The sequence below is a fragment of the Pithys albifrons genome, chromosome 7 (genome assembly GCF_047495875.1).
Source record: "Pithys albifrons albifrons isolate INPA30051 chromosome 7, PitAlb_v1, whole genome shotgun sequence".
Classification (NCBI taxonomy): domain Eukaryota; kingdom Metazoa; phylum Chordata; class Aves; order Passeriformes; family Thamnophilidae; genus Pithys; species Pithys albifrons.
In genome coordinates this window covers 1,827,901-1,836,480 of record NC_092464.1, presented here as the reverse complement: position 1 = coordinate 1,836,480, position 8,580 = coordinate 1,827,901, and the positions used below count along the sequence as shown (strand labels likewise).

Genomic DNA, 8,580 nt, shown 5'->3' with positions numbered 1-8,580 from the left:
GCAATCTTTTCCTCCTCCTCCTCCTCCTCCTCCTCCTCCTCCTCCTCCTCCTCCTCCTCCTGACAAACCCTCTCCCTGCCGGACCCAGCGGATCTTCCCGGGGGGAACGAGGCAGGTATAAAATTCCCCCCTCCTTGGTGGTGTCCGGGCTGTGACAGACGGGTTGGAGAGCAGGGGGTCGGTCCTGCCTCCCTCCCACCCCTTTCCCACCCCTTTCCCACCCCTTTCCTACTCCTTTTCCATCCCTTTTCCACCCCTTTCCCACCCCTTTCCCACCCTTTCACACCCCTTTTCCACCCCTTTTCCACCCCTTTTCCACCCTTTCCCACCCCTTTTCCACCCCTTTTCCACCCCTTTTCCACCCCTTTCCAACCCCTTTCCAACCCCTTTTCCACCTCTTTCCCACCTCTTTCCCACCCCTTTTCCCACCCCTTTTCCACCCGTTTCCAACCCCTTTCCAACCCCTTTTCCACCTCTTTCCCACCTCTTTCCCACTCCTTTCCCACCCCTTTCCCACCCCTTTCCCACCCCTTTCCCTCCAGCCAGGCAAGGCTTGAGGAGGGGGCGAGATGGGCTGGAGGATGCTGAGGGTGGGGGGTTTGGCAGCACCGAACCCGACCCCAACCCGTTACCCCCTCTCTGATCCCCAACTCTGCGTTTCCAGCTTTTCCAGAAGGGATTAAAATGCTCTTTATTGCGGAGAGGGGCTTCAGGAGGAGGGGAAGGGGCTCCAGGAGGGGGAAGGGGCAGAAGGGACTCCAGGAGAAAGGGGAAGGGGCTCCAAGAGGAGGGGAAGGGGCAGAGGGGCTCCAGGAGGAAGGGGAAGGGGCTCCAAGAGGAGGGGAAGGGGCAGAGGGGCTCCAGGAGGAAGGGGAAGGGGCTCCAAGAGGAGGGGAAGGGGCAGAGGGGCTCCAGGAGGAGGGGAAAGGAGCAGAGGGGCTCCAGGAGGAGGGGAAGGGGCAGAAGGGACTCCAGGAGAAAGGGGAAGGGGCTCCAGGAGGAGGGGGAAGGGGCAGAAGGGACTCCAGGAAGAAGGGGAAGGGGCAGAGGGGCTCCAGGAGGAGGGGGAAGGGGCAGAAGGGACTCCAGGAGAAAGGGGAAGGGGCTCCAGGAGGAGGGGAAGGAGCAGAAGGGGTTCCAGGAGGAGGGGAAGGGGCTCCAAGAGGAGGGGAAGGGGCTCCAGGAGGAGGGGAAGGAGCAGAAGGGGTTCCAGGAGGAGGGGAAGGAGCAGAAGGGGTTCCAGGAGGAGGGGAAGGAGCAGAAGGGGCTCCAGGAGGAGGGTAAAGGAGCAGAGGGGCTCCAGGAGGAGGGGAAGGGGCAGAGGGGCTCCAGGAGGAGGGTAAAGGAGCAGAGGGGCTCCAGGAGGAGGGGAAGGGGCAGAGGGGCTCCAGGAGGAGGGGGAAGGGGCAGAAGGGACTCCAGGAGGAGGGGAAGGGGCAGAAGGGACTCCAGGATGAAAGGGGAAGGGGCTCCAGGAGGGGAGGAAGGGGCAGAGAGACTCCAGGAGGAGAGGGAAGGGGCAGAAGGGCTCCTCTGGGGCAGGTATTCCCACCTCTGCTGGGTTGGATTCCTGGGATGGGGCTCCTTTCTGCCCCAGGGAGGGGGCTGGGGCTGGGGGAGCCCCCCGGGGGTCCCCAACATCTGGGTGTGGTTAAGAGTGGGGCATACTGAGCAAATGTGTACTCAGGGCCCTTGGAGAAGGAGGGAGAAAAATCTGCTGCAGTTTCAGGGGCCTCATTGCAGCTCCTTTGCTGGTTCCTGTCTTGGATAGAGGGGGAAGGCAGGGAAAAACCTCATTTATATGGAGATATATATAAAATAAAACTGATGTAGATGTGCCTTGCACACAAATGCCACTCCCAGGAGGTGATGGGAATAAAGCAGGACCTGAAGTTTAGGGCATGGCCACATCCAGGCTTTGGTCCCCCATCTGTGTCCAGTCCCTGAGGTACAGAACTGGATTTGGGATCCTCTGGGCTGGGATTGCTCCCCCAAATCATTTCCTAATTAAAGGCAGATAATATTGAGCTGCTGTAGCTGCACAGGAAGGAAATTGTTGCCAGTTTAACCCTTGCACAAGGAGCTCAGCAGAGAAATCTGACTCTGACACCAACACTGAGAGGTTCTGGATTCCCTTCACCCACAAAACAAATAAACTCACCCCATGGGGCTCCCAAGATCCAAACTCTCCCCTGTCAGGAGTGGGAATGATTCATTCCTGCCTGCCTGGTCCCTTCTGGGAGGATGGGAATTGCAAGGGCTGGAGCTGTTCTTTGGAGGCCTGACCTTTGCCAGAAAATTCTAAAGGTGGGATTTTCCAAGGGGCAGCTCCAACCCTTCTCCCAAGCACAAGGGAGGATGGACAATCCCCATCCCTCCCACTGGAATTCAAGTTTTCACAGCTCAGCCCCACTCCTGGAGACTTTGGGCCCTGCTGTGGGTGAGCTCAGATGCACAGGAGGAGTTTCCTTGGATTCCACCCTGCTCAGATCATCCCCTTCTGTGTCCTCTGGGAAGAGCTGGAAGGGGGGCTTGGGATGTGCCCTGAAGTCCCAGGAAATCAGGTGAGCTCAGATGCACAGGAGGAGTTTCCTTGGATTCCACCCTGCTCAGCTCATCCCCTTCTGTGTCCTCTGGGAAGAGCTGGAAGGGGGGCTTGGGATGTGCCCTGAAGTCCCAGGAAATCACTCTCCAGGGATTCCCAGTGCCAGGACATCCCCAGCATTCCCATACTCCCCAAACAATCTCTCCAGTGCCTTTCCCCCCCAGCAAAGGCTCCCTGTCTGACCCAGGAAGGGCAGAAAACCCAGCCCTGCAATTTTAGGCATTTCCAGCCTCAGGAACTGGGATTTTATCCAAGGTCAGGCAAGAACTTTTTGGTTTGGAGCAGGTGCTCCAGGAAAAGGATGTTGTCATCTCCCACCATGCCCAAACTCTGTGTGTTCTGCTTACAAGAGGATCTTTTCTGCAGCTGAATTATTCAGCACGTCCTGTTTTGCTTTGGGATGATGCATCCCAGTGTGGGAGGTCCCCACTTGGAATCTTTCCCACTGGAAAACTCCGTTCTCCTTAGGAGAGCTGTCCCAGGCTTGTGTTCCTATCAAGGCAGAGGTAATTTGGACATCTTTTGTTTTGGTTTCCTTGCAGTTTGTATCCAGGATCGTGTGGACCATGAACCAGGCAGGAATGTGGGGCTAAAAGAAGCCTTTGTAATGTTGCTATTTTAAGGAGCCCCCCTGGGGATGACCAGGGTTGAAATGTGTCTTAAAACAACTTAAAACAAACCTCTCCCAATGTTTAGATCCTTCTCCTGATGGAAATCAGCTTCCAAGAAAAAAAAAAAAAAACAAAAACAAAAAAAACAAAACCCCCAAATAAACAAAAAAAAAAAAAAAGAGCATCATCATTTTAAGCTGCTGAAACTTTGGCCAGAATTTGTCACTATTGGCAATTAATTGTAGATAATTTTTACACAGGCCAATAATAAAATCCTTCTCTCCTTGGATTTTTTCGTCTTCCCAGTTATGGGAACACTTTTCTTCTGTGGGAGTTGAAATCCCATCCTGGATAAAAAGCCTCCTGTTCTTTCTCTCCTGGGTCACTAAAGTGACAAAGGGCAGGATTAGGTGGGATATTGGGAAGGAATTCCTGGCTGGGAGGGTGGGCAGGAACTGGGATGGATTTCCCAGAGCAGCTGTGGCTGCCCCAGCCCTGGGAGTGTCCCAGGCCAGGTTGGAGCACCCTGGGACAGTGGGAGGTGTCCCTGGGACAGTGGGAGGTGTCCCTGCCCATGGCAGGGGTGGCACTGGATGATCCTTAAGGTCCTTCCCAACCTGAACCATTCTGGGATTCCCTGAATTCCTTTATCCCAACATTCTCAGTGTCTCCTGCCCTGTTCCCATCTCCTCTCCATCTGCAATCTGTGGAGCCTCCAGCAAAGGGTCTCTTGGCCATGTGTGTTCTCTCCAAGGCCGTGCTGGGGCCACCTCTGGGTGTCTGTGGGTGTTGTTTGGATCAGGGGAACGCCCAGATTTGGGCTGTTATTGGAGACTTGGATAGTTTGACTCTCATAAAGGTCTCCCTCGAGCAGAAACCTCTTTCAGAGAAGGGTTTGGTGGCTCCTCTGTCCTGGAATTGTGTCCCTGTCCTGGAGGTTCCCAACTCAACAGCTTTTAGGTGACATTCTAGTAACAGTTTTAAACTAAAAGATGAGAGATCTGGTGGGATATTGGGAAGGAATTCCTGGCTGGGAGGGTGGGCAGGGACTGGGATGGATTTTCCAGAGCAGCTGTGGCTGCCCCAGCCCTGGGAGTGTCCAAGGCCAGGTTGGAGCACCCTGGGACAGTGGGAGGTGTCCCTGGAACTGGATGACCTTTAAGGTCCCTTCCAACCCAAACCATTCAAGGATTCAGGATTAGATAAAAAGGGATTTAATTCAGACCAAAGGGTTCCATTGATGGCTTTTGACCTGAGTCATCAACTCAAGAATTGGTGGGTTTGGGAGTTTTGTGACAGATTTTCACACATCCAGGACCAACCCCATTCCCACCCTGATGAAAAGGTGTCTCGACCCTGCCTGGTTTTCTCCACATGCAAAAGGTGCTTTCATGCCCCTTTCAAAGCCCCTTTTCCCTCTGTCCCTTCCCTGCCATGAGTGTCACAGACTCCACATCTCTGGACTTGAATCAAATCCACCTTTTTTATGGTGGTTCCACCTCCAACCACAACCAACAGCAAACCCCAGAGGGGAACCAGGAAATCCCTTCCTGTGGAACTGGCAGGGGCCAAACCACCTTGGCAAAGCCTCCCAGATGGAAGTGCCGGGGGGGATGGAGGGAAGGATGGGAGCTGGGATGGGAGGTGGGATGGAAGGTGGGATGGAAGGAGGGATGGAAGGTGGGATGGAAGGTGGGATGGAAGGAGGGATGGAGGGTGGGGTGGAAGAAGGGATGGAAGGTGAGTTGAAGGAGGGATGGAAGGTGGGATGGAAGGTGGGATGAAGGAGGGATGGAAGGTGGGGTGGAAGTTGGGATGGAGAGAGGGATGGAAGGAGGGATGGAAGGTGGGATGGAAGGAGGGATGGAAGGTGGGGTGAAAGGAGGGATGGAGGGAGGAATGGAAGGTGGATGGAAGGTGGGTGAAAGGAGGGATGGAAGGTGAGATGAAAGGTGGATGGAAAGTGAGATTGAAGGAGGGATGGAAGGTGAGATGGAAGGAGGGATGAAAGGAGGGATGGAAGGAGGGATGGAAGGAGGGATGGAAGGTGGGATGGAAGGTGGGATGGAGGGAGGGATGGAAGGTGGGATGGAAGGTGGGATGGAGGGAGGGATGGAAGGTGGGATGGAAGGAGGGATGGAGGGTGGGGTGGAAGAAGGGATGGAAGGTGGGATGAAAGGTGGATGGAAAGTGAGATTGAAGGAGGGATGGAAGGTGAGATGGAAGGTGAGATGGAAGGAGGGATGAAAGGAGGGATGGAAGGTGGGATGGAAGGAGGGATGGGAGGAGGGATGGAAGGAGGGATGGAAGAAGCTGCAAGCACCTGCTCACTTGGTGCTGCCTCAGGCAGGGCAGTGAGGAGGGAGGGGATTTTTCCCCACAGTTGCTGAGCTGGTGACCTGTTCCTGGAACCACAAACCACCATGTGACATCTCGCCCTCCCAAAGCCCTGCTTATCTCCCACCACCTGTGTGGGGACCATGTGAGGGACTCCCAGGGCAGCTTCCCCTGGAGGTCACAGTCCACCCCAGCTCTGATAAGCCTTCCAAGGTGCTGGCCTGGGACCTGCAGAGCTGCTGGGCAGGGCAGGGCAGGGCAGGGCAGGGGGGAACAGGCTGTCTCTGGGAGGCTGCTGATCAATGCAGACAACACGAGGCAGCAGCTCCCACCTGGAAGGAAACCTTTCATTCCCTCCACGCTCCAGGGAGCTCCTCAACCTTTGTCCTGTCAGAGCTGTGTCCCTGTCCAGCCAAACTTTGACCACCAGTGGCAGTGACTTCAAGCCCTGGCGGTTTTCAGGTGGTTGTTTTGAGTCCTGGTTTGTCAGCGTGACCCTGGGGAGGAGTTTTCAACCTGGAAAAGAGGGCACTGAAGAGGAGGAGGAGGGGGATAGGGAGGAAGGAGAGCCATGAAATCCTCTGGGAAGTGGGGACTTGGCACTTTTCCTGGTAGGAATTGGGAACACAGCCCTGAAGAGTTTAGGATACACTCAAAGCAAAGAGAAGGAGGGGACTCCTTACAGGCAGGTGGGGAAGCTGTGAAGCTCCTTGTACAGGACTCCTTGCATGGATTCAAACTGTGATTAGATAAGACAAGGAAAAAAAAACATTCCAGGCTTTCCAAACCTGCCTCAGGAGGTCACCAAAGTGGGGGTTACTGAGGGCTGGGGACACATGTGGGGAAACATCAGCAGATGTTCTGAGGGAAGGAGTGGCACTGCCAGCCCATCATGGTGTTGTTATCCCACCACCAGTGGTGCTGGAGATGGGATGCTCCAGGGGGTGGGTGTTCCATCTCAGCTGGATCAGCAATTCTGGGGGAAAAGAAAAAAAAATAAAAGAACAAAAAATGATTTTTCTAATCCTGCTGGGAACACTCAGCTCAAGTTTGTTGCTGTCAGAAAGCCTGAACGTGCTCCTGGTCCTCCAAGCCTCACATGGACCCTGCAGAGCCAAACCCTCTGTCCCTGCCCATGGGTGACCCCTCAGTGGCTGCAATTCCAGGCTGGGAGGGGTTGGATATCCCGGGAATACCCAAAGCTGCAGTGACAGGACTCAACAGGGCTGGGCTGTGTCCAGCTCCTGCTCTCCAGGACACCCCAAAGGCAGGAGAAGGTTTTTCCAGGTGTCCTGAAGGTCATGGAGCTCTTTGTGCTGCTCTCCAAGGCTGAGGCATCTCCGTGGTTGTCCCAGAAAAGCACCTGAGTGAGAGCAAAGCTTTGCCTCTCCATTGGGAGCTTTGAGTGTCTGGAAATCTGCTGCTGAAAAAGGGGCATTTCGGTGCTCGGGTTTTGTTTGCAGCTCTTGGGTTTCCTCAGGCCTTTCTTTCCTGAACAAAAAAAAAAAAAAAAAAAAAAATGTTTTTTTCAATCCTTCTAAAGGATTTTATCAGCAGGGATGGCCCTAAAAATGCCATTTCTGATGGAAAAATTCCAGCCCCCATCGGGCAAAACTGAGGGGGTGGGGAAAGAAAAATCCTCTGTGTTTTCAGTGTCCAGAAGCAGAGACGTGATGAAGGACCCAATTATTTTAATCAATACCTGATTAGGGGTTATTTTCCTTCTGAAGGGAATCACCCCAGGGAGCAGCAATAAAATGGTTCTGCTATTTCCTTTTTATAAATATATATTTTTATATCCCCTTTTATTTGGCACCTGCTGCAAATTGGCATTTCCCCTGAACCTGCTCGGGGCAGGTGGAGGCTGGAGAGATCCGGGTGCCCCTTCGGCTCCTCCCACACTTGCCTGATCTGCCATCCCGAGGCCATCCATAAAATCCACCAGAGTTCCAGCCCATAAAGTTCCTGCTGCCTCAGGAAAAGGTGGAAGTGGCTCCTGCATTCCAAGAGGCACAGGAAGAAAGGAGAGAGTGGGGAGGGGGAAAAGGAGGAAAGAAAGAAAGAGAAGGGAAGGGAAGGGAGGGGAAGGGGAAGAGGAAGGGGAAGGGGAAGGGGAAGGGGAAGGGGAAGGGGAAGGGGAAGGGGAAGGGAAGGGGAAGGGGAAGGGGAAGGGGAAGGGGAAGGGGAAGGGGAAGGGGAAGGGGAAGGGGAAGGGGAAGGGGAAGGGGAAGGGGAAGGGAAGGGAAGGGAAGGGAAGGGAAGGGAAGGGAAGGGAAGGGAAGGGAAGGGAAGGGAAGGGAAGGGAAGGGAAGGGAAGGGAAGGGAAGGGAAGGGAAGGGAAGGGAAGGGAAGGGAAGGGAAGGGAAGGGAAGGGAAGGGAAGGGAAGGGAAGGGAAGGGAAGGGAAGGGAAGGAAGGGAAGGGAAGGGAAGGGAAGGGAAGGGAAGGGAAGGGAAGGAAGGAAGAGAGAAAGAGAGAGAAAAAGAAGGAAGGAAGGAAGGAAGGAAGGAAGGAAGGAAGGAAGGAAGGAAGGAAGGAAGGAAGGAAGGAAGGAAGGAAGGAAGGAAGGAAGAAGGAAGGAAGGAGGAAGGAAGGAAGGAAGGAAGGAAGGAAGGAAAGGAAGGAAGGAAGGAAGGAAGGAAGGAAGAAGGAAGGAAGAAGGAAGGAAAGGAAGGAAGGAAGGAAGGAAGGAAGGAAGGAAGGAAGGAAGGAAGGAAGGAAGGACGGAGGAAGGAAGGAAAGGAAGAAGGAAGGAAGGAAGGAAGGAAGGAAGAAGGAAGGAAGGAAGGAAGGAAGGAAGGAAGGAAGGAAGGAAGGAAGAAGGAAGGAAGTGAAGGAAGGAAGGAAGAAGGAAGGAAGGAAGGAAGGAAGGAAGGAAGGAGGAAGGAAGGAAGGAAGGAAGGAAGGAAGGAAGGAAGGAAGGAAGGAAGGAAGGAAGGAAGGAAGGAAGGAAGGAAGGAAGGAAGAAGGAAGGAAGGAAGGAAGGAAGGAAGGAAGGAAGGAAGGAAGGAAGGAAGGAAGGAAGGAA

The 8,580-nt window shown here is 54.2% G+C and overlaps 1 long non-coding RNA gene across 1 annotated transcript; it reads left to right on the top strand.

Annotated features, from left to right (window-relative positions):
* The first annotated feature begins 60 nt into the window (after nucleotides 1–60).
* On the top strand, nucleotides 61–3,505 carry LOC139674078 (uncharacterized). Its single transcript, XR_011698269.1, has 3 exons — nucleotides 61–115; nucleotides 2,394–2,564; nucleotides 3,148–3,505. It is a non-coding gene; the product is annotated as an uncharacterized lncRNA (long non-coding RNA).
* The last annotated feature ends 5,075 nt before the right edge of the window (nucleotides 3,506–8,580 follow it).